A 10,275-nucleotide genomic window follows, 5' to 3' on the forward strand; every position below is an offset into this window, starting at 1 on the left:
CTCAAGCAGTCCTCCTGCTTCAGCCTCCCAAAGCACTAGGATTACAAGTGTCAGTCACTGTCCCTGACCTCACTGTAGAACTTTATAATTGATTATCTTCTTTACCCAGGTGTACATAGTATTAGTGAAATAAAATACATTAAATTAAAGGCCTTTTTAATTTTTTGGTATACTATGGAATTAGGCATATTTGAAAGTACTTCTCAAATGACATTGTAAACATAGGCAATTTATTATAATTTTCTTCCAGTAGCAATAAGTCTGAACATAAAATCTTCCATTGTCTTATATAAAATGAAGCTTTAAAGAATCAAGAGCATTTAATTTTTTTCATACATAGGCCTTCTCAACTGGGATCTTGCCCCAGAGAAGAGAAAAAAGCGACACAGAAACCTTCAGCATTAAGACACATTATTGTCACTAAGGAAGAGCATAATGTTGATAGTGGCTTTTTCTAAGGTGTAAAATGATGAATTTTTAAGATACTTTTCCTTATTTTTCATATTTTCTATATTAAACATATACCACTTCTATTATTTAAAATAACTATTATGTTTTTAAAATGAAGGTTTTCTTTCTGCTTTCTGTCAGGCTGGAGGTAAAAGAAACAGAGATGAAGCGATAATAATTCTAACAGAAATATTACAGCCTTTACAACTTACATGCATACAGTTATACATTAAGAGACCGAAAAAGGCAGTTTCTTTTACTGCTTATTCTAGTAGTGATGAAACTCAGGCTCAAGTATTTGGGTGACTTGTTTGAGGTCACACAGTGCATAAATGGTTGCACCTGAACTGAAATATGAGTTGTCCAACTCTTGCCAGTGCATGCTCCATCACATCACCCTGAGCGAGTAATGAGGATGCGATTGTACCCTTCAAGCATCCCTCAAGGGTTTATCTCTGCATGCTGGAGCTAATAATAACAGTGAGCATTTATATAGTCCACACTAGGTACCAAGCTCTGCTTTAAGTGCTTTAAAAATAATAACTCATTTCATCTATACAACAACCTTATGGAGTAGATACCATTACTATCATTCTGTTTTACATATATGGAAACTGAGGTTACATAACTAGGCCTTAGGTCACTCAGCTAGTGGTAACACTGGGATACAAGCAGACTGACTTCAGAGCTCATGCTTCATCATCACATTAAGTAGCCTGCTGATTTGTGTTTATATATTATGTTAACAGGAAAGGATTGTTCTCCTTCAGCCCAAGGTAAGCCACAAGGTAGATTATTGGAAATAGTCTACAAAAACTGAAGGGAGTAGCATCATTTTCCCAAGGAATTGCTTTTCCTTTGTACTTCTTTATCATTAGAGCCCAGTTTGGACAAGTTCTTTTCTACTCTGAGCCTTAGTCATTGTTTGGCTCATTTCATGAAGGAAACTGATGGTAGAGGCAAGAGTACACTGCTCAGCAGGCCCTTTGTCCAAGGATAATTTCATTGACCTCCACCATTGTTTGCCTGTTAAACTGTGGCTTACAACATTTCAGGGAGCAAAGGCAAAACGTTCCACTTGTTCGGGGGTGAAACTTTCCATTTCAAAGAAATAGATTCCAGCAGGAGTAAGGCTACCTGGAAGCAAAGGGTTTGTTATGGGGTTATTATAAAATAGAAAACCAAAAACTCAATCTGGAACATGACCCCTTCGTTGTACACACACATTGCATCTGGCCTGCTGTACAATGTGGATCACTGGCAGAGACTGTGTTCACACATGGAACACAGGAGAGAGCTACTCTAAGAAGAAAAAGTCAGGAAAACTAGATTCTTTTCTTTTTTTCTTATTCAAATTGTGATAAAATATACATATCAACACTTATCATTTTAACCAATTTTTTTCTTTGTGAGATGGAGTCTCTGTTGCCCAGGCTGAAGTATAGTAGCACGATCTCAGCTGCTCTGCCTCTCAGGTTCAAGTGATTTTCCTGCCTCAGCCACCCAAATACCTGGGACTAGAGGTGTGCACCACCAGGCCTGGCTAATTTTTGTGTTTTTAGTAGAGATGGCATTTCACCATGTTGGCCAGGCTGGTCTTGAACCCCTGAACTCAGGTGATTCACCTGGCTCTGCCTCCCAAAGTGCTGGGATTACAGGTGTGAGCCACCGCACCTGCCCATTGTCACCATTTTTAAGTGTATAGTTTAGTGGCATTAAGTACCTTCACATTGTTGTGCAACCATCACCACCATCTATATCCAGAACTTTTTAACTTCCCAAATACAAACTCTGTACCCCTTAAACAATAACCCCCCATTCTTCCCTCCCGCAGCCCCTGGCAATCACTATTCCACTTTCTGTCTCTGTGAATTTGACTGCTTTTGGTAGCTCACATAAGTAGTATCACGCAGAAGTTTTCCTTTTGGGACTGGCTTATTTCACTCAGCATAATGTCTTTAAGTTTATCCATGTGTAACATGTGTCATAGTTCCCCTCCTTCGTTAGGCTGAATAATATGCCATGGTATGTATGTATATACTGCATTTTGTCCATTTGTCGGTTAGTGGACACTTGGGTGGCTTCCATCATTTGACTATTGTGAATAATGGTGCCATGAATATGATGTAAAAATATCTGTCCAAGTCTCTGCTTTCATTTCTTTTGGATGCATGCCTAGAAGTGGAATTGCTGGATCATATGATAATTCTATTTTAATTTTTTGAAGAACTGCCATTGTGCTTTCCATAGTGGCTGCACCATTTTTAAGTAATAGATTTTAAAGCCAGCGAATGAGTTCAGTTTCTCTACCCTCCTTCTACTCCCTCAAAAAGACCAAGTGCCTCAGAGGTACTGGTAGCTGCTAACAATGTGATTTCCAATTATACTATCTGTCTGTTCAGCCCAACCCAGTCTACACTACAGTCTTTCTCCCCTTACCTCAGTAAGTCACAATTTCACAAATGCTACAGAACTTGTAAAACCCTGAAACTTGGATCATAGCCTTTCCCTGCCAAAATTATGCTATCAAAATTTCCAAGCCACCCAAGTGCCACATTTGAGCCATGTTAATTAGGGAAGAAGACTAGCCTCAATGACCTTTCAAGCTACTCTATGGCACATCGATTATTATTGAACATCTAGCTACTATTTCACTATTTCATAGTAGAGGTGAAAATATTCGCCTCAGAAAGCATGGTGTGCAGCTGTTTTACAACATCATAGTGAGAAATATCTTGAACTCTTTAGTGGGTGAACCCATGTCTTACCCGTGACTCTATTGCAGGCCTAGCATGGTGCCTTGCACAGTGTTTAAGTCACTGATAAATTCAGATAGCATGTCCCAAACCTGAACAATTCACCTTATCACCCTCGATGACTTTTGCTGTGTCCACATGTCAACTGACTTTTTAACTTAAGTTAACATATATAGTAAGAAAAGTTTGTATTATCAATACAGATGAAGGATCAATATTCCTTGCTATAAATAAACCAAATACACTTATAAGAAAACAAATTAATTTATGTCATACCTATAGTTATTTTCTATCCACCAATAGAATTTCTGTACTGGCTTATTTGATATATAACTCTGAATCTATTGATCTCCTCAAAAAAAAATAGTACATTAGTAAATATTTTGAGAAGACAATTAAAAATAAAGGCTGAATCAGAATAAAGAATTTGATGTTAAAATGTTAGCAGTGATCATTTTTGTGATATAATTATGGATAATTATATTTTATGGTCTTAAAGGAAACAGGTGATTTATATAAATAGAATATGTATATAGATATATGTATTATATCTAGTTGATAGAGACAATGGCTAAAGAAAAAAAGGCAAAAAGTGGCAAACTCTAATAGCCAGTTCCATCAAATTGACACTAGAGATTAGGGGGGTAATAACTGTTGCAGCCAGATCATCCTCACATCTGGTGACAAAAAATGCAGCAGTGGAATGGTATAAAGAGAATGCAGACATCAGCAATTTACAGCAAAAAGGTAAATATGTGAGAAATGACAGCCTGCCCAGCATAGGCATCTTCAGAAAAGCTCCCCTACACGTTTCATCAATGAAATGGACTAATGGAGGATCCACAGTGTGCAGAATAATATATAAGGGATAATTTGTAATACAAAGAATATAAATCACTGTTCTTGTCCCATGGTCTCTAATAATCTAGAAGAGATGGTCATGAAAACCAAAATTATATTGCAAATCACAGTGCTGCAAAAGCTGAATGCATATATAGACATATGTAACATTCTGTAGGTATGGAGAAAAGGAAGTGAGAAAAGAGCAGAGAAGCAACTGGGTAAGATTTCTGCAATTAAATTTTGAAAGCAAATGGATATTGACAATCGGAGTCAAAGGTATGAAAAGAGTCTTTTTTTGTTTTCAAAGGATAAATATTCATTTCTCCAGGACCAAGAAGAGGAAGTATCATCTAGAACCTGGAGCACTCCATTTCTCTAGTTAGAACTGGGTAGTCCTGGGGGAATACGGGGTTGAATGGATGGCCAAGGAAGGGAAAGTGAGTCAGTGGCAGTCACGGAGGCCTGGAGTCTCACGTCATGCTAGCAAGTTAAAAGAGGGTACCAGTGCCAGCTGGTCACACTCCTCTGAGGCCTGGTCTGTCCCTAAGCTGTCTCACTTCCTGACATCCCTTTCCAGCTGGGCTATTTCCTGGGCTGTTGCAGACATCCCCCTTCACACTGCCTTCACAGCTGTGGTTTGGCGCTCTCTGCAAGAGTCCCAATGCCGAAAGTGCTCTCCAGGCTTGTGTTCTGAAAGCAAAGGCCTGCCCATTTCCACTACAGAATTTACCCACAGAGACAGACGGAGGCAGCTTTTTTTAGATGGTCAAAGCAAATTGGCCTGCATGAATGACATTGAAGTCGTGTGGTAATAATCAGATCTGGTGTCTGGGACACTCAGTGGCACCAGCATAGGCTGTAAGTAGCTGAGAACTTTTCCTGCTGCATCATAGAAGCTGTTGTCTTAAGAAATGGAAGCATTTGAAGGATGAATGAAAACTCCTCCTCATACATGATGTTTGGCTGTGGCTGCAGGGAATAGTCAAGTTGAAGTTATACAACAAACAATTGTTTTTATGCTGAGCCAAGGAAGTGACTATGATTCTCCATACCTAGGTAGTGCTTAAGCAGGGGTCTGAAAACTGGCCTGAGAGCCAAACCCAGCCCTCTTGCTGTTTTCCTATACCCTGTAAGTTCAGAATGGCTTCTCCATTATTAAGAAGTTGAAAAAAATAAAAAAATATTTTATCACATGTTAAAATTATATGATATTCAAATTTCAATACCCACAAATAAAGCTTTCTTGGAATACTGCTATGCCTATTGACTTACATGTTATCTCTGGTTTCAAGCTTCAAATGCGGAGTTGAGTAGTTACAGCTGAGACCTCATGAGGCTTTACTTACAAACCTTTTCAATCCCTATGCTAAAGCAGTGGCCAGTGTGACCAAAGATAGGGCAAAGTGAATTAATAGTGGATGGGAAACTTTTTTAAATGAGGGCATAGATTTTTTTTTTTTTTCCTAACCTGCATTTTTAAATGTTCCAGCATTCTTGGTTGCAGAATACACCACCCTGAGAAACAGGTATATGTGGAGCTTAGCATTAATGCTTAAAACAACACTTAGATTTCTGTTTTTAAAACTTTGATTCTCCCATCTCCCACCCTCTCCCTTCCCTGGCGCTCCCCCCCCCATCCAATACAAGCATAGGAAAAAACGATGGGCAGACCACTCATGTAGCTCAGAAGATCTCAGCGACGTGCTGGTGCTCACAGAGGCTCATTGGCAGTAGAGGAAGTACAAGGGCAATGAATTGCAGGCCCCCCACGATGGACCCCAAAGAAGGATTAACTGAAACAATTTTACGGAAATGTATTCAGTATGCACAGATGACAACATGCCAGCAAGTCATTTCAGTATAGTATTCTAATTATAGACACCACTCTCAAAGTTTACTCAAGCTATATAGTATGGTCCCTTTTATAGAGTGTGGTTTAAATTGGCCACTTAAAAACCAGAGAGGTTACTTTAGGTTAACTAGTACAATTTGGTAGCTCAAAGAAACACTGTACTTCACTCAACTTATAGGACTAAGACGCCATTTTTCCTTAGGTTCTGAGGATTCCTCCAGGTCAGACAGCTGGAATGAGCAGTTAAAAAATGAATATTGTGTTAATAAAAAAATAAACAGATGTTTTGTCACAAAGAAGTTATATAAGGAAACCCAGTTTCTGAAGGAAGCAAGCTGAAGTAGAGGTATGTTGAATGGGAATGTGGCAGTAATATGCACTTGGGTTACAGGTGGAGGAAAAAGGAAGAGCAGACAAGAAATTTCTCAACATATCCTTTAAAGACATTCTGGTATGTTGAGTGTGACTACTCATGTTTAGGCACAAACTCTGCCAATCAAGGTAGAGAAAGGACATGACTCAGAGGGTAGTAACTATTTAAACTATTTAAAATACACATATGATGACAAGTCTCGATCAACATGTCTGATTCTTCCACTTGCCGAAGGTAATATGGTACCTTAAAAAAGGCATAAGCTATTAAAGTATATTAAGAATTTTACCCGAGTAGTTATGAGCAAATAAAGTTATCATAAAAACTACCATGAAGACAAGAGTCTAACCCATTGCTTGAGTTAGACAGGCTTCTTTGTAATGATAAAGTGATTTGGCCGTGAGCTACAGAGAACTCAAACCCAAGGAATGAAGAATTGGGAAGGAAGCTAGAGGAGTGTTTCCAGAAAGGTCCAGGGCTTACATATTCCCTAGTTGATTATGAGAATGTAATTTGTTGTAGGTAAATTTAGAAGAAGGAGCAAATATGCAAAGTTTCTTTATTTTTCTCTTTGTGAACATTGCAAGCTCTCAGAATGCCAGATGATAGAAACTTGATCTCAGGCGATTTCTAACCTCACCCACCAGACCTAGTATTTAGTACCTGGAGCTGTAGTATCTAGAGCTAGATTTCCATAGCACCAAAGTATTTTGAGGAGAGCAGGGAGGATTGTATTATATTTCCAATAGAAAGGGCTATTCACATCTATCAGCAGTCTTGTTGAATTTAGTGCTACTTTCATTGATAGCAGGATTTTCTGCCACTTCTCACACTGAGGCTGCAGATACTTTGCTGGGGCTGCCTCTGAAAGCCCTCATCAACTCCTAGCTGCTCTTGAATGCAATGGAACCATTCTACTACTTCTACTCCAAGCCTAGATGCAGGGGACTCTGTGGGACAGCTCAAGCCCTTCGTCCTAGATGCAGCACAGCCATTTCCAGGCTCACTTAGGAAAGAGGACACAATTTTCTTTTGCTTTCAGGTCTCCCAAATCTTTCTGCTATTCCCTCCCATAGGTATTTAACTCTGAGACAGAGGGAAAGTACTGTAGCTCTTTGGAAGGTTCTGTTTCCCTCGGACTCTTTTCTTTCCCAACTCCAGTTGTTGTTCTCTATAGAGAGATCAAGGGCACAGAGAACACACGCTTCCACTTACTCCTCTGATTTTCTTCTTACTGATCTTTTGTCTTATGGTCATGGCTAGACTTTTGAATTCAAAAGTGAGAAATTTGATTATGTTATAATCTACATTCTTGTGTGAATTTCTAAAGTCTAGCTGCTGCCTCAATTAGAGAACGTCAGGATTTAAAATATTATCTCGCTATTAATTTATTATCCCTGGGCAAACTTCACCATATCATAATCAAATATCCAATATTTTGTTTAGTTACTTGATATTAAAGAAGAAAGTTTTTTAAACTTACAGATACAGTAAGAAGTGATTTCTTCAACCAAAATGTTTTAGTGACACTCTTTTATAATTCTAATATATGTACACCTAAGTCCCTGGGCATCTTCTTGTAACCATTTTTAAAACTGCATCGACAGAATGGTTATGTGGCCCCTGTTAGAATCAGTGCACTTTCTTTGTTTTGAGCCCATTTTCTTTTCCTTAGGTATCTCAAGAGTCTTCAAACACCCGTATTACGCTGATGTCTTTTAAGGTGATTCAATTCAGCACATAAGTGAGAAACAATGAATATTTTTGACTGAAATGCTATACGTTGCCTTGATCTAACAATTAATTGAGCTTCTAAACTTGACAGCACATAATCCAGCTATTTGCCTTTAGTTGAAAAATGAACAAATAAAAATATGAAAAATGTAATTACTCCCCACTTTGATTTTAAGTTGCTTTGTTCTGAGTCTCTTACTTGGCATTGAACCTGTTTCTGTTGGGAATGAGCAGGATAGAGAACTTTAAAGGGCAGGTCATAGGAACAAATTTGTCTCCATTGTTAAATGTTTGAATATTCTTCAGAATCAACAAAGCACTACAGGTTGAAACAGCATGTCTTTAACAAGTTCAGGGATGAAAGTCTGAGTGCTAGCCTTCTATTTAAAGAAAAAAAATGATACCTTTACACTTTCCAGGTAGGAATATGCTGAAAGAATATACAATTAAACACCCCTTGTTATAGATACGTCCTAGTCATATATGCTCAACTTGCTAAAGTACAGTTTTTCCAGATTTAAGCCTTCTATTTGAGTCAAAAGAAAATCAATCCAGCACTTTAGTTTTTCCCACAGAGTGAAAGCCGAAACAGATGGGTTTTCTTCATTATTACTATGTTAATATAATTAAATAAAAGGTAATGAGAGATTATATATTTTCTTTCCAAGCCTTTAGTTTTTGGTATTTGTTACCATATCTGTCTTTACAACCTCTCTACAAAGTAGAAAAGATAGGGTATTATTAACTACATTTCAAGGTAATAATATCTTACCTATGTATAATATGTTACAGTTTATAAACCATACCTTATTGTATTTTGGTTCTGACACACACAGTACCCCATGATATATGTGAGTCAATCAGATATAATTTTCTTTAATTTATACGTGGAAAGACTGGAATTCAGAAGGGGAGAATGTCTGTCTGTGTCCTGCACTTAGAAAATGGAAGAGATGACTTTGTCAGGCCTGTGACTTCACTGAGACACAGAACGACTGGGTGAGAGTAAGTTTATATTTCATAAGAATGCCCTCCAATAGTCTTTATTTTTTCCCTTAGAGCTTTACTTTATTTTTCTGGGGTTACATTGTTTCAAGTCATTCTTTTGTGAAATATGCTGTGAAGTACTTCCTAGACCTGATGTACTTGTAACATCCCCATTTGTTCCATTCTCCACAGAATTCTAGGGGGTTGTTGAATTTGAGGATTATTTTCTTACATGGTTTTACGTTTTGAAAGCCTGCTTCAACTCTCAAAGGATGTTGTTAAATACAGAATAAATATTGAATTGTCTCTCTATCCTCACAGTCTTCATGGTGGCAAATAAAAGTTTCTCTGAAAGGGTTTGCTCCCTGAAGACCCACAAGTGGTGGTTAGAAAGTGTCCACAAATTAAAGGCAATGAAAGATCACTAACCACAAGTAATAGATGTTATTTTAAAAATGCAAAGTACATAAAATAGCTTTTATATGCTCGTATATTCTGTAGCCACTCTAACCAGGTGGCTGCTGTATAAGTATTTTCCCAATTTTGAGGAGTTGTACACATACAGAGATGCTTTCATAAAAGCAATCTGTGTAGGATAAATATTAGCCATAGTTACATGATTTCTTTTAACTTCTAACAGTAGAACAGTGTTAATCTGTGAGAAAAAAAAGAAACTTTTAATGGCTTAAAATATCTGACATCAGTAATCATTCTGAAAGACTTTTCTGATGTTAATAAAAGGAAAAAGAAGAGAAATTAAAAAATCCCAACATTGATTCAGCATTAAAAATCACTTCACTACGTAGGAGACATGAATATATAACTTCCAATAATCCACAGTTCTTCTCTCCGTTTGAAAATCATCAAGTCTATAATGAGTACCCACTGGATATCTCATAATCTTTTTAGGAGAGGTCAAGATTGACATGGCACAAATCCTAGTCAGTGCCAGAGTAGGATTCTGGAGGCTGGGTATTCTCAAAATAGTTGAAGAAATACAGAAACTAATATTTGCTTATTTTCTCCACTAAGAATGTTTGCCTACCTCCTTTCTACCTAATAAAAACCAAGTACATCTTTCAAGGCTCATTTCAGGAACTGTTCTGCTGAAATCTGCTGCTGTGTTCCGTTCTGTTGATACTGTATCTCATCTGTATTTTCTGATACCCATCTCTCTCTCAGTCTGCATTAACAATGCTCTAGCTTAAGCCTTTATTATTCTTTGCCAGAGCTTAGCAATAGCATCCTAACTTTTTCCTGCCTTCAGTCTGTCTCTCCAC

The sequence above is a fragment of the Trachypithecus francoisi genome, unplaced genomic scaffold (genome assembly GCF_009764315.1).
Source record: "Trachypithecus francoisi isolate TF-2019V2 unplaced genomic scaffold, Tfra_2.0 Contig00586, whole genome shotgun sequence".
NCBI lineage: Eukaryota > Metazoa > Chordata > Mammalia > Primates > Cercopithecidae > Trachypithecus > Trachypithecus francoisi.